Source organism: Haematobia irritans, chromosome 4 (genome assembly GCF_050003625.1).
Source record: "Haematobia irritans isolate KBUSLIRL chromosome 4, ASM5000362v1, whole genome shotgun sequence".
Classification (NCBI taxonomy): domain Eukaryota; kingdom Metazoa; phylum Arthropoda; class Insecta; order Diptera; family Muscidae; genus Haematobia; species Haematobia irritans.
In genome coordinates, this window is record NC_134400.1 from 175,624,570 (window position 1) to 175,638,466 (window position 13,897).

The following is a 13,897-nucleotide window of genomic DNA, read 5'->3' on the forward strand; positions in this document are numbered from 1 at the left end:
GACTACGTGGCATGATGCTGTGCCAACGACAGCAGGAATGGGTCATCAGACAATGCCCCTCCGACATCTCCTGTACAACAATATTCTCCATCATCTAACTCCCAATGTTGTTGTACCTGCTCCGGAAAGTGAATCGTTTTTGAAATTTAATTGCAACGGGATCCAAGGTAAGACTAGTCAGACAATCGCGGCAATCTAAGAGACGAAGCTGAATGAGGTAGCTTGCGCCATTGTTGTGGATACAATGTGGTCCGTAAGGATCGCACAAGAAGTGGAGGTGGGGGCCTGGCTTCCATATTACACCGTTCCCGTCACTATTGCCTCTGCCAGGCACTAGTGACCCTACGTGTATATATACCCCGGGTTGGTAGCTGTGCTCCAGATTATAGCCCAAACATTGGGTTCCCCATAATTCTCCCATTTGGCAGACCCACCGATTTCATAATCTTTGAATGCCGTACGTTTATCAACCAAAAGAAAGTCAGCTTGGGAGGCTTCAGAGAATCCACAGATCGCCGCTTCAGTGAGCTCCCGTTCCGCTCACATGTTCATGTTGCCCAGAGAGTATTCCGGGACATAATCAACGCAGCAGCCGCTCGCTTAAAACCCGCAGGTCAAATTCCCCAAGTGAAGCCCAACAACAAAATGAGAACCATTCGTCGCATTCATGGTCTCCGAACATCCAATACACCACAAATTACCACAGCCGAAGTTACCAATGTCACCAACAGGGTGAAACCATCCAAGGCACTGAGCCCTGACGGATTCTCAAATCTAATACTGAAGCATTTGTGAATACTAGGGGTTTAGTACTTTACCAAACTCCTCAATTTGTCCTTGGAATCGCTCATTATACCCGATGTCTGGTTACCATACTGAAGCCAGGCAAAGACTCGAGCAAGGTAAATCATAGACAATAGAATATACATAGACGATCCACTTGTCTTTAAAAAATGTGTCAGTTCCAAAATTTAATTTTCTGACATTTCGTTTTGATTTTTTTCGTAATGAGTCGGTCGCAAACATTAATTTTCGTGCATTTGCTTTTGTGTTGTTCGTGAAGAGTAATGCTGCTCAAAATTAAATTTCGTATTTTCGCGGTTTTGGTCACAATTTTTTTGTTCAAATATGAACTTTTAATATATTAATTTATTTATAAATCCTCTGATGCATCTTTAACGTTCTAATTTTGTGAAAAATTCGCAAACCACAAAAAGGGAAAACAAAAGAGAATGTAAGTGTGCTCTTATTTTCTTCGTTTAGGATGGTCCTCGTTGCAACGAGGACCATCCTATGAAACGGCTTGGGCTGACGAGATATATTCTATTGTCTATAGTAAATCGTACAGACCGAATTCTCTTCTCTCGTCAGTAGCCAAAACACTTGAGGTACTACTCCTACCCAGTCTTGTGGAGAATTTTCCAGCTGCCAATCATCGTCATGGATTCCGCAAAGTACATAGTACGACCACGGCTCTGCATGCCATTTCAGCTTACATAAATAGAGGACTCAATCAGCTCAAGTCGCGTCATAGGATGGTCCTCGTTGCACTTGACCTTCCGAAGGCATTATATAGGGTCAACCTATTCGAGGACATCGAGAATACATCTCTACCGGTAGGAACCATGCGTGGAATTTAGGAATAAAATGTCAAGATCCCGTAGAGTGAAACAGGGAGTTCCATTGGTAAACTATACAGCGCCATTGCAGACACCTCAGACAAGTGATACGCAGTGGAATAACATACGGACGTGCCAGAACGCTGACCTTAGAACTGCACTCCTTTGGATAATCTTTATGTGGAGACAAAGATCCGGTCTGTCTACTACCATCTCATAGATAAACAACCACCACACGGGACTGTAAAGGTTGATCTAGATTATATAGAGCGCGAGATCCAACGCTACAAAATAGAGCATGTAGATGCTTCAGCATTAGCATTGAAATTCCGCCGGGGCCCAGCGCCTTGGATGGTTTCGCGCTGTTGATGACATTGGTAACTTCGGCTGCAGTAAATTGTGGTGTGTCGTCGGCTCGGAGACCACGTATGCGACGAGTGGCTCTCTTTTTCGCTCTATCACTCTCGGGATGCTCAACAAACTGTCGTTTGAAGTATTTGGCGCATCTCTTCGGATCAGTCACAGTTACGTCGCCAAAGGTGACTGAAATCCCATCATCCCTTGTAGCGGGGTTCAAGAGGGCTCTAACTGTTGACCACAATTTACCAGTTCCTGTGCCTAAGTTACATTGCTTCAGGTGCTCTAACCAACTGTTCCGCTTATGCTCGTCGACTATCTTACTAATCTGTAGATTTAGTTCTCTGATTCTAGGATCAGCAGGGTTAGCACGACGGCGTTCATCACGCTCGTCTGCGAGTCCCGCCGCTTAGGCTGGGAAGTTGGGCCTCACAATTGGGCAATTCGACCAGCGGGTATGAAGCGAGCGGCTGCTGCGTTGATGATGTCCCGGAACGCCCTATGGGCAACATAAACATGAGAGGGGGACGGGAGCTCACTGAAGTGGCGATCGGTATATTCTCTGAAGCCTTCCCAGTTGGCTTTCTTTTGATTAATAAACGTCCGGCGTTCAGAGGTTATGAAATCGCAGGGTCGGTTGATGGTGAGAGTTATGGGGAGGTGGTCCGATCCCAATGAAATGACGGGTTGCCAGGAGACGTCATTTATCAGGCGACGCTAAAGATAAATCTGGCGGACTGATGCTGTCACCCATAATCCTCGTGGGGGCCTCTTCTTTCACCGTGCAAAATGTGGAGTCATCTATCTGCTCTGGTCATTACCTAGGAGAAAATGCCAAAGTTCATGGCGGGCATTAAAGTCTCCTAGAACCAATCGGTTATGCCCGCACAACAACCACTCAATGTTTGGGCTATAACCTGGAGCACAGCTACCAACCAGCGGTATATACACATTGTATAGCTCTATCTCGGCAGCCCCAGACTTGACTGCTACCCCCATACATTCCATATACGGGTCACTAGTGTATGGCACAAACGGGATAAAGGGTGATACGGTCAAATCAATATAAACTTGACGTATTTCTTTCAATTTTGCCTGAACACCCCTCATTTTGAAGGTGTGTGTGTATAGAATGTTGCTCCTATTTTGATTTTGGAATTAACTCTTCAGTTGTCAAAATGCCGTCCAAGCAAGAAGAGCAGCGTATCAAAATTTTGCTCGCGCATCGCGAATATCCGTGCTACTCGCACGCAAAGCTTGCAAAATCGCTAAAAGTTGCCAAATCAACCGTTGCAAATGTAATTAAAGTGTTTGGGGAACGTTTGTCGACAGCCAGGAAGTCTGAATCGGGGGGAAATCGAAAACCGGAAGCCGCTGAGACGACAAAGAGAGTTGCCGGTAGTTTCAAGCGAAACCCTAACCTCTCTCTCCGAGATGCCGCAAGTCTACAACCGTGCATCGAGCCAAAAAACGAGCTGAACTATCGACTTACAAGAATGTAGTGACTCCAAATCGCGATGATAAACAAAATACGACGGCCAAAGCGCGATCACGTCAAAGCCGACTACAAGCAGCTTCCGGGACAGGAGTTTTATACGGCAAAAGGAAGGGGAAAGGTAGCAGATATTTTCAAGCACATAAAACTGTCAAAGTTCGCAAAGAAATATCTGGTTTGGCAAGCCATCTGTACCTGTGGCTTGAAAAGCAGCATTTTCATAGCTTCCGGGACTGTCAACCAAGAAATTTACGTGAAAGAGTGTTTGAATAAACGTCTGCTGCCTTTCCTGAAGAAACACGGTTGTTCCGTACTGTTTTGGCCGGATTTGGCATCTTGCCATTACGGTAAAAAGGCGATGGAGTAGTACGCCGCCAACAACGTGCAGGTGGTTCCCAAGGACAAGAACCCTCCCAACACGCCAGAGCTCCGCCCAATTGAGAAATACTGGGCTATTGTCAAGCGGAACCTAAAGAAGACCAAAAAAACTGCTAAGGACGAGCAGCAGTTCAAGGCAAACAGGCTTTCTGCGGCGAAGAAGGTGGACAAGGTGGCTGTACAAAATCTGATGGCAGGTGTCAAGCGTGAGGCCCAGCAATTCGGATTTGGAAAAGCGAAAGCCTAACTGAATATTTTTTCTGAATTTTATACTAATTGAACTTGAAAAAGAAATTTAATTTGATTTTTTAAATAAACGATTTCACCGATTTACACGCGTTTTCCCTTGACCAAATTTTGACCATATCACCTTTTAGGTCTATACTGCACCGAACAGTGTAATATGAAAGCCAGATCACAATAGCGTAGGCTGCAGGTGGAATTCAGCTTAGTTTCCTGGATCGCCGCGACCCTTATCCTTTTCTGATTCATAAAGTCCACGATCTCGCTAATCTTACCCCGGAGCCCGTTGCAATTAAATTGCAAAAACGATGTACTATCCGGAACTGGAACAACAATATTGGGTGTGAGATGCTGCGGCGGAGTATATTGTTGTACGGGAGATGTCGGGGGAGTCGCATAGTCAGACGACCCGCTGCTGCTATCGCTGGCACAGCATCAGTATGACTATACTCCCGTAGCGATGTTAAGCCGGAGCAGTTCCGGAAGTGCATCCACTCCAAGCACCGCTTACACCTGACCGAAACCGAACGGTGGTGGATCAGGTTTCGGCAGACTGAACAATACCATGGTCCGGGGTTCTCCTCTATCCCGGCTCGGACCAACAGCAAACGGAGAAGGCTCCCCGGGATGCACCTTCTCCAACACAAAAAGACGGACGAAACAACACGTACACTGATGTGGCAGCCGCTGGCCAATGGATGGGGACCATCGGGTCGATCCGGTACACAGAACCCGCCGCCGTGGGATCTACGCTTCGATAACATAAAAATGGATGAAATCACAACAAACTGTTACAACAACAACAGAGCCTGTAGAACAGGCAACAAACCAGACAGGTCTAAACAGGATTCATGAGGATACTGTAGTTGAAGCAGTGAGAAGCTACTAGGTTAATCATATTCTCGGAGTCGACACAGCCTATAGCACCGGAGGAAAAGGACCTCCCACGGCAGACCAGGATAGTTTTGGCCTATCTAATATCAGACAAATGCAGCCGCCTCAATTCCTACCTATCAGTGATTGAACTTACCCGACTCACCACCAGATCATTCGGGACACATTCCAGCTTAGACGCAGAGTTCCTTGATCTAGATACAAACTGAAGTACCTAAGCGCATAACGAAAATTTGATGTAATCACAATAAACTCTTACAACAACAAAAATTTCAAATTAAATTTTACATATGTTATTTAAATAAAAATGTTTATTTGATTTTTTGACTTCGAATAAACGCCGTTAGACAGATGTTAATTATAAGCCATAACCGACTCCTGTTTCATATACTCTATCTTAGTAGTGGTTGTTATTTTCACATTTGCTGTAAAATGTACATAAAGTCACTGATGCAGCGTACAAACATAAAACAATTTGGAATTTCATCCTTTATTTCATTTGAGACACACCCATCGTTAAAAGGACGGGCAAGAGTGCAATTGATTTCAAGAAAAATAATTACCTGTCATTTTGGTGTCTTCGCCTTCTCCTCCTGGTTGCCAAACTGAAATCTGTCATAAACTGTTAACGATCACTTTTTTTGTTTGTCTGAAGTCAAAGGACTTCTTAGCACGCACAAACACACAGACACTTATACTATTAAAAACTCCCATACAAACTCAGAATCTCAAATTGTGGTGGTTCCCAATATTCTCGGGAAACAAGTTTTCCTGATAACGAACTAAAAACACAGAGAAAAAATAAGATATCTTAGGAAAGAAAAAAAGTGGTGACGGCAACAAAATTAACAAGAACAAAAACAAGATATTACACGCCAAACTTTCGTGCGAGCGTTCGTCCGTCTGTCCATTCATTCATCCATCCACGCTGCTATTAGGACCAAATTAAAACTACATTAAAAACTTTCACGTTTATAACCACTTTGGAAACTTCGAATGCCAGATGCTGACCAAAAGTAAACATTATCTTAAAACACGTTTCCAGTGATGTAAAATGAGGAGCGAAAATTGGGCAAGAGCTTTTATCCCTAAGATGTACACCCAGAAAAGGAATATGCTCAGCCCAAACATAAAGTTACTTTTTCACGGGGAACATGGAAAATTGTTGTCACAAAAATGTTGTTGTCTCCCCAAACATAACACGCTTGCATACATCATTTCCAAAACAAAAAACAAACATGTTACATGTTTCTATGCTTTTGAAATATGTTTGGAGTGATCATATTCCTTATCTGTGTGTAGTAAGCACAGGGTATCTGATATGTATTGCAACCAACTTCAGAATGATAAACCGCTTGTCTGACAGATTTATTCTACTGACAGTTCATTTTATCTTTTATAAGCTTATAAAAACAGTTTGATCTATTGCATTCAGATCAATAGGTATTTTTGATGTGGACGAAAAAACAGTAACAAAACCAGAAATTATCCGAAAAGTGCAGACCAGATTTAATAGAAATCCACGCCACAGTGGTAGAAAACTTTTTCGTGAGTTGAACATTACGTGAGAACCCACGAACACATATTGGAAAACCAGAAGCCATACCAAGCAACACCAGAACTCAAGCGCCTCCCATGGTAATGGCCTGGACCACCACCGTAACGGCCAACGGGGTCAAAATAAATGCCAAATATTATCGGAAAAGTGTATTGAAGCCCTGGGCACACAACGATTTCGGCCGCAAACCATGGACATTCCAAAAGGACTAAGTACGCCTCAACCATGGATGGTTTAAAACGGAGGTTCCTCGCTTCATTTCAACCGCACAATGGCCACTAAAATCTCCGTATACAATCCATTGGACTTTTGCGCCTGGAGCATTTTGGAGTGTAAGGTTGCGCTAAAAAATATCTAGGTTAGGTGGCAGCCCGATGTATCAGGCTCACTTAGACTATTCAATCCATTGTGATACCACATTGGTGAACTTCTCTCTTATCACTGAGTGCTGCCCTATTCCATGTTAAGCTCAATGACAAGAGACCTCCTTTTTATAGCCGTTCCACATTGCAGTGAAACCACTTAGAGAAGCTTTGAAATAGAGGTGTGCACGTGACACGAAATTGTCGTGATTCACGAAAATCTACGAGTTACACGTGAATCACGCCGATGGCAACGTCGTGAGTGTGCGTGAGCATGAATAACAAACCAAATGTTGTGCGTGAGCGTTAGTCACGAAAATAATTTCTTCGTGAGTGTGCGTGAGTAACGAATTTTGGAAAAACACGCTCACGAAAATAATCCCTCCCACGGACATTAAATGCTTACGAGTTAAATTCATTACATTTTTCGTGACACCTGGGATGTTAAGAGTTTAATAACGCTCTCGTTATTAAACTCTTAACTCTTAATCATGCTCATGTTTTCAGACACGTCGCTAAGGTAAATTACTAATAAAATTATTCGTGAGTCACGTCATTTTTCGTGAGGTACGATATTTTTCATGACTCACGGTATTTGCCATGAGTTACGACATTTTCGTGCGTGAGTACAAATTTTCTTTTCGAGAGTGTGCGTGAGCGTGTGTCCTACCAAACAATATCGTGCGTAAGTAAAATTTTTCCGTACACACCTCTACTGTGAAACACTCAGAAATTTCACCAGCATTACTGAGGCGGGATAATTCTCCGCTGAAAAACTTTTTGGTGTTCGGTCGAAGCAGGAATCGAACCCACGACCTTGTGTATGCAAGGCGGGGATGCTAACCAGTGCACCACGATGGCTCCCAAAAAAAAAAAATATCTGAGTGTCGATCATCTCAAGACTTCTCCGGAAATGGGCACAATAACGCAGAAACACGTTCGTGCAGCGTGTGATGCCTTTGTCGGGGAGACCTCACATTTCCCGGGAAAATGGCATACCATGATCACTACATGATCTGTATTGATTCTTTTTGACCAATATACAAATATCAGTACTGGCATTTTATATCCAAAAGTCGGACAAGGGTCAATAGACTACTAAACTTTTTTTCTTCTTGAAAATATATTTGTAATGGAAATACTACTTTCACCGAACATTCCAAACGATAATATTCGATATTTTTCTAAGGCATATTATCGGTAGGGCCTCCTAGTTCAAAACTTTTTGTTTCTTTCAATACAATTGAATTTATTTTCAAACTCACACATACCCACGTACAATCGCAAATAGCAACTCTTACGAATTAAAGTGGTCAACTTTAAAGGATATTCCAGATAAGAAGGAAAAAGGAAGAAACGGGAAATGAATGTAAAAGTAAAGTGGTTGCTTTCAGAGAATTTGTGCGTGTATTGCATGTACAAGCAACGTGCAAGAGGATGTGTATATGTGTAATACAGATGTAGTAAAGCTAAAAATAAAAGTTGCCAACTAAACATTAACCACAAACCCAAAAGGACCGACAAGCAAATACATTAAATTCCATTTGTCAGTTTAGAATGTGTTCGAACCAAATTTTAAGGACGAAGTTAAGTTTTGCCTAGGCCACTATAATAATATAGAAATTATAATGTAATTATAGCCTGAAATAAAATTTTTGGCATCAGGCACAAAATTTTCTTATAGAAAACCTTTCGGCGTCCGATATAAAATTTTCTTATCAACATTTTTTTCGGAATCCGAGATAAAATTGTCTTAAAGATTTTTTTTTTTTTGAATCCGACATAAAATTTTGTGTAAAAAAAACAATTTTTAGAAAATCTTTTGTCTTCCGACATAACATTTTCTTATAGAAAATTCTTCGGCGTCCGGCATAAAGTGTTCTTATCAAAAATTTTTTGGAATCTGAGATAAAATTGTCTTAAAGAATTTTTTTTTTGGAATCCGACATAAAATTTTCTGTAAAAAACAATTTTTTGAAAATCTTTTGTCTTCCGACATAAAATTCTCTTACAGAAAACTTTTTGGTTTTCGACATAAAATTTTCTTATAGAAAATTTTTTGGCGTCCCGCCGAGATAAAATTGTCTTAAAGAATTTTTTTTTGTTTTTGGAATCCGACATAAAATTTTCTGTAAAAAACAATTTTTAGAAAATCTTTTGTCTTCCGACATAAAATTTTCTTACAGAAAACTTCTTGGTTTTCGACATAAAATTTTCTTATAGAAAATTCTTTGGCGTTCCGCCATTTTCTTAAAGAATTTTTTTTGGAATCCGACATAAAATTTTCTGTAAAAAAACAATTTTTAGAAAATCTTTTGTCTTCCGACATAAAATTTTCTTATAGAAAATTTTTTGGCGTCCGGCATAAAATGTTCTTATCAAAAATTTTTTGGAATCTGACATAAAATTTTTGTGTAAAAAAAAAACAATTTTTAGAAAATCGTTTGGCGTCGGACATCGCATTTTCTTATAGAAAAATGTTTGTCGTCCGACATAACAAAAAATCTATAAGAAACATTTTTGGCGTACAACATAAAAAAATCTGTAAGAAAATTTTATGTTGGAAACCAAACAATTTTCTATGACAAAATTTAATGACATAAAATTTTCTTATATCAATACCAGATGCCCATAAATGAAAAAGAAACGCTTTCGTATATTATGGTAAACGACATATTTTCTTGTAGAATTTTTTTGTTTTGATGTCCCACATAAAATTGTCTGTAAAAAAATAGAAAATTGTTTCGCGTCCGACATAAAATTTTCTTATAGAAAATTCTTATTCTTATTTTCTTATAAAAAATTAAAAAAGAAAAAGTTTTGGTGTCCGACATAGATTGAAGTGGAAGTGCGATTTATTTTCAGGCTCACTAAGACCATTCAGTCCATTGCGATAAAAAAATCTATAAGAAAATTTTATGAGAATACCAGATGCCCAGAAATGAAAGAGGAACGCTTCCCCATTATCCTTCGTATATTAAACAGTTTAGATGTGTGTACCAAACACGGTGTACTCGCTAAGACAGAGTTAGTACATCAATCAATAATGGGCAAATGCTGTTGTTAGAATTCAATCGTTTGGATTTTATTATATTCAATTGGAGATTTTATTCAATGTCCAGCACTCCCACAGTCAATTACAATAGTACCATCACACAAAACTATAACCAAAAAGTTCGAAGAATATGAAGAACGAGAGAATAGAGAAAATCTGGATGGGGACTAGTCTTGGGCAAAATCGTTCACCGTAGTGATTCGGACTCATCGTTCCTTTTGTACAAAGGAACTAGTTCCTTCAAATCGTTCCATCGTTCCTTTTCGTTCCGGATTTTTATATTTGTCATCACTGTCGTCTACTAAAGGCAGACATGACATTGTTTGTTTACTTTATGTAACGAAGTTCGTGGTCAATTGAAAGATACAAAAATATGGAAAATTGAGTGAAATTACTTAAAATAGTTTATAGTAAGAAAAAATAATGAAAGGAATGAAAAATTGAAGGAAGCAAAATTATTCATTGCAAGTAATTAAAATTTTTTGTCGTTTTCAAAGAGCCTGAGATAGAATTAATGATTCTATTAAATATCAGCATATCAATCAATGATTTAAATACATACACGCCAAAAATGAATGAATTGGCAAATAGCTCAAACAGAAGTAAAAAAATCAAACTGCGATCCGCGGAACGAAGGAGCGTAAATTGAAAATAAAACTAAATGACAAAAGGAACGATGAGAACGAAAGAGATGGAACTAGTGACAGTCGTTCCTTTTAGTGAACCGTTCATTGGAACTAGTTCGTTCCGGAACGACACAAGACTAATGGGGACAAAACTCTCAAGAATCATACACTGAAGAAAGTATTGACCTAATACGGAAGATCATACAACCTATAGAAATAAAATTTTGACAAAATTTTCTATAGAAATAAAATTTGAACAAAATTTTCTACAGACATAAAATCTTGACAAAATTTTCTATAGAAGTAAAATTTTGAAAAAATTTTCTATAGAAATGAACTTTTGACAAAATTTTCTATAGAAGTGAAATTTTGACAATATTTTCGACAGAAATAAAATGTTCTATAGAAATAAAATTTTGACAAAGCTTTCTATAGAAATAAAATTTTGATAAAATTTCCTATAGAAATAAAATTTATACAAAATTTTTTATAAAATAAAATTTTGACAAACTTTTCTATAGAAATAAAATTTTGACAAAAGTTTCTAAAGAAATACAATTTTGACAAAATTTTCTAAAAAATAAAATTTGACAAAATTTTCTATATAAATTAAATTTTGACAAAATTTTCCATAGAAATATAATTTTGACAAAATTTTCTATAGAAATAAAATTTTACAATTTTGGGATTATTTGTTTGGCTTGAGGTCATGGACTAATGAAAAATGCTGGTGTTAATGTTTTTCATTACTTTTTTATTGAAATATTGCTGTTCTCGGATATTTCGATACACCATCGGTGATCATCTTCAGCGAGATATTATCTATAAATTGTAATAATTTAAATATTTTACAACATTAACTTTAACAACGTTTTGAAACAAAAATATAACATTAATTGTATTTACATTTTACAAAGTAATAGACTTTCTCCTTACAATGCTCATGTCTAACTGATTTATTATCTTAATTGTGTTTGTGATTTTGTATTAGATTTCTGTAAATCTGTGCACAGTGGTCTGTGTCGGCTTTGAAGTTTATGCGTTCCTCAGGGGGAGTATTTATTATATGTAGCATCTCCAATGTATATCTCCTCCTAGTATTCTCTTCCATTGTCAGTATTTCAACATTTTTGAAGTTTGGTATGTGTCCTGTGGTTTTGCAATGTCCCGTTTTTTGTTCTAAGGGCTTGTCTTTCATCTTTTGGTCGGATTTGTGGACAGAAAGTCTTGTTTTTGATTGGGTTTTAGTGGTGCCAACATTAGCCATCGGACATGGATTGTTTTCGTCCCCATCGCATTTTATTTTATATACTACATTTGATTTGTCTTCCATTTTTATCTTAGTCTTAGTTTTGCTGAAAAATATGACCTTTTCGTTTTGTTACATTTTGTAATTATCCTTGTTGTATATGTTTGATTTTTCAAATCTTTCGGAGAAACCTGGTACATATGTCATCTTTTTGAAAACCATAGAAGTGGCTTCCTGCTTGTCATCATTTGTATCTTTTTTTATTTTTCACATACTTTAGAAGATCGCTAATTGTCTTATTAATAAAATTTTGACAAAATATTATATAGAAATAAAATTTTGACAAAATTTTCTATAGAACTAAAATTTTGACAAAATTTTCTATAGAAATAAAATTTTGACAAAATTTTCTATAGAACTAAAATTTTGACAAAATTTTCTCTAGGAATAAAATTTTCTATAGAAATAAAATTTTGACCAAATTTTTTATAGAAATACAGTTTTGACAAAATTTTCTAAAAAAATAAAATTTTGACAAAATTTTCTATAGAAATTAAATTTTGACAAAATTTTCCATAGAAATATAATTTTGACAAAATTTTCTATAGAAATAAAATTTTGGCAAAATTTTCTATAGAAATACAATTTTGACAAAATTTTCTAAAAAAATAAAATTTTGACAAAATTTTCTATAGAAATAAATATTTGACAACATTTTCTATAGAAATAAAATTTTGACAAAATTTTCTATATAAATAAAATTTTGACAAAATTTTCTATAGAAATATTTGACAACATTTTCTATAAAAATAAAATATTGTTGAAATTTTCTATAGAAATAAACTTTTAACAAAATTTGCTATAGCAATAAAATTTTGACAAAATTTTCTATAGAAATAAAATTTTGACAAAATTTTCTATAGAAATAAAATTTTGACAAAATTTTCTATAGAAATAAAATTTTGACAAAATTTTCTATAGAAATAAAATTTTGACAAAATTTTCTATAGAAATAAAATTTTGACAAAATTTTCTATAGAAATAAAATTTTGACAAAAGTTTCTAATGGAATACAATTTTGACAAAATTTTCTATAGAAATTAAATTTAGACAAAATTTTCTGTAGAAATAAAATTTTCTATAGAAATAAAATTTTGACAAAGTTTTCTATAGAAATAAAATTTTGACAAAATTTTCTATAGAAATAGAATTTTGACAAAATTTTCTATAGAAATAAAATTTTGACAAAATTTTCTATAGAAATAAAATTTTGACAAAATTTTCTATAGAAATACAATTTTGACAAAATTTTCTAAAAAAATAAAATTTTGACAAAATTTTCTATAGAAATAAATATTTGACAACATTTTCTATAGAAATAAAATTTTGACAAAATTTTCTATATAAATAAAATTTTGACAAAATTTTCTATAGAAATATTTGACAACATTTTCTATAAAAATAAAATATTGTTGAAATTTTCTATAGAAATAAACTTTTAACAAAATTTGCTATAGCAATAAAATTTTGACAAAATTTTCTATAGAAATAAAATTTTGACAAAATTTTCTATAGAAATAAAATTTTGACAAAATTTTCTATAGAAATAAAATTTTGACAAAATTTTCTATAGAAATAAAATTTTGACAAAATTTTCTATAGAAATAAAATTTTGACAAAATTTTCTATAGAAATAAAATTTTGACAAAATTTTCTATAGAAATAAAATTTTGACAAAAGTTTCTAATGGAATACAATTTTGACAAAATTTTCTATAGAAATTAAATTTAGACAAAATTTTCTGTAGAAATAAAATTTTCTATAGAAATAAAATTTTGACAAAGTTTTCTATAGAAATAAAATTTTGACAAAATTTTCTATAGAAATAGAATTTTGACAAAATTTTCTATAGAAATAAAATTTTGACAAAATTTTCTATAGAAATAAAATTTTGACAAAATTTTCTATAGAAGTAAATATTTGACAACATTTTCTATAAACATAAAATTTTGACAAAATTTTCTATAGAAATAAAATTTTGACAGAAGTTTCTAAAGAAAT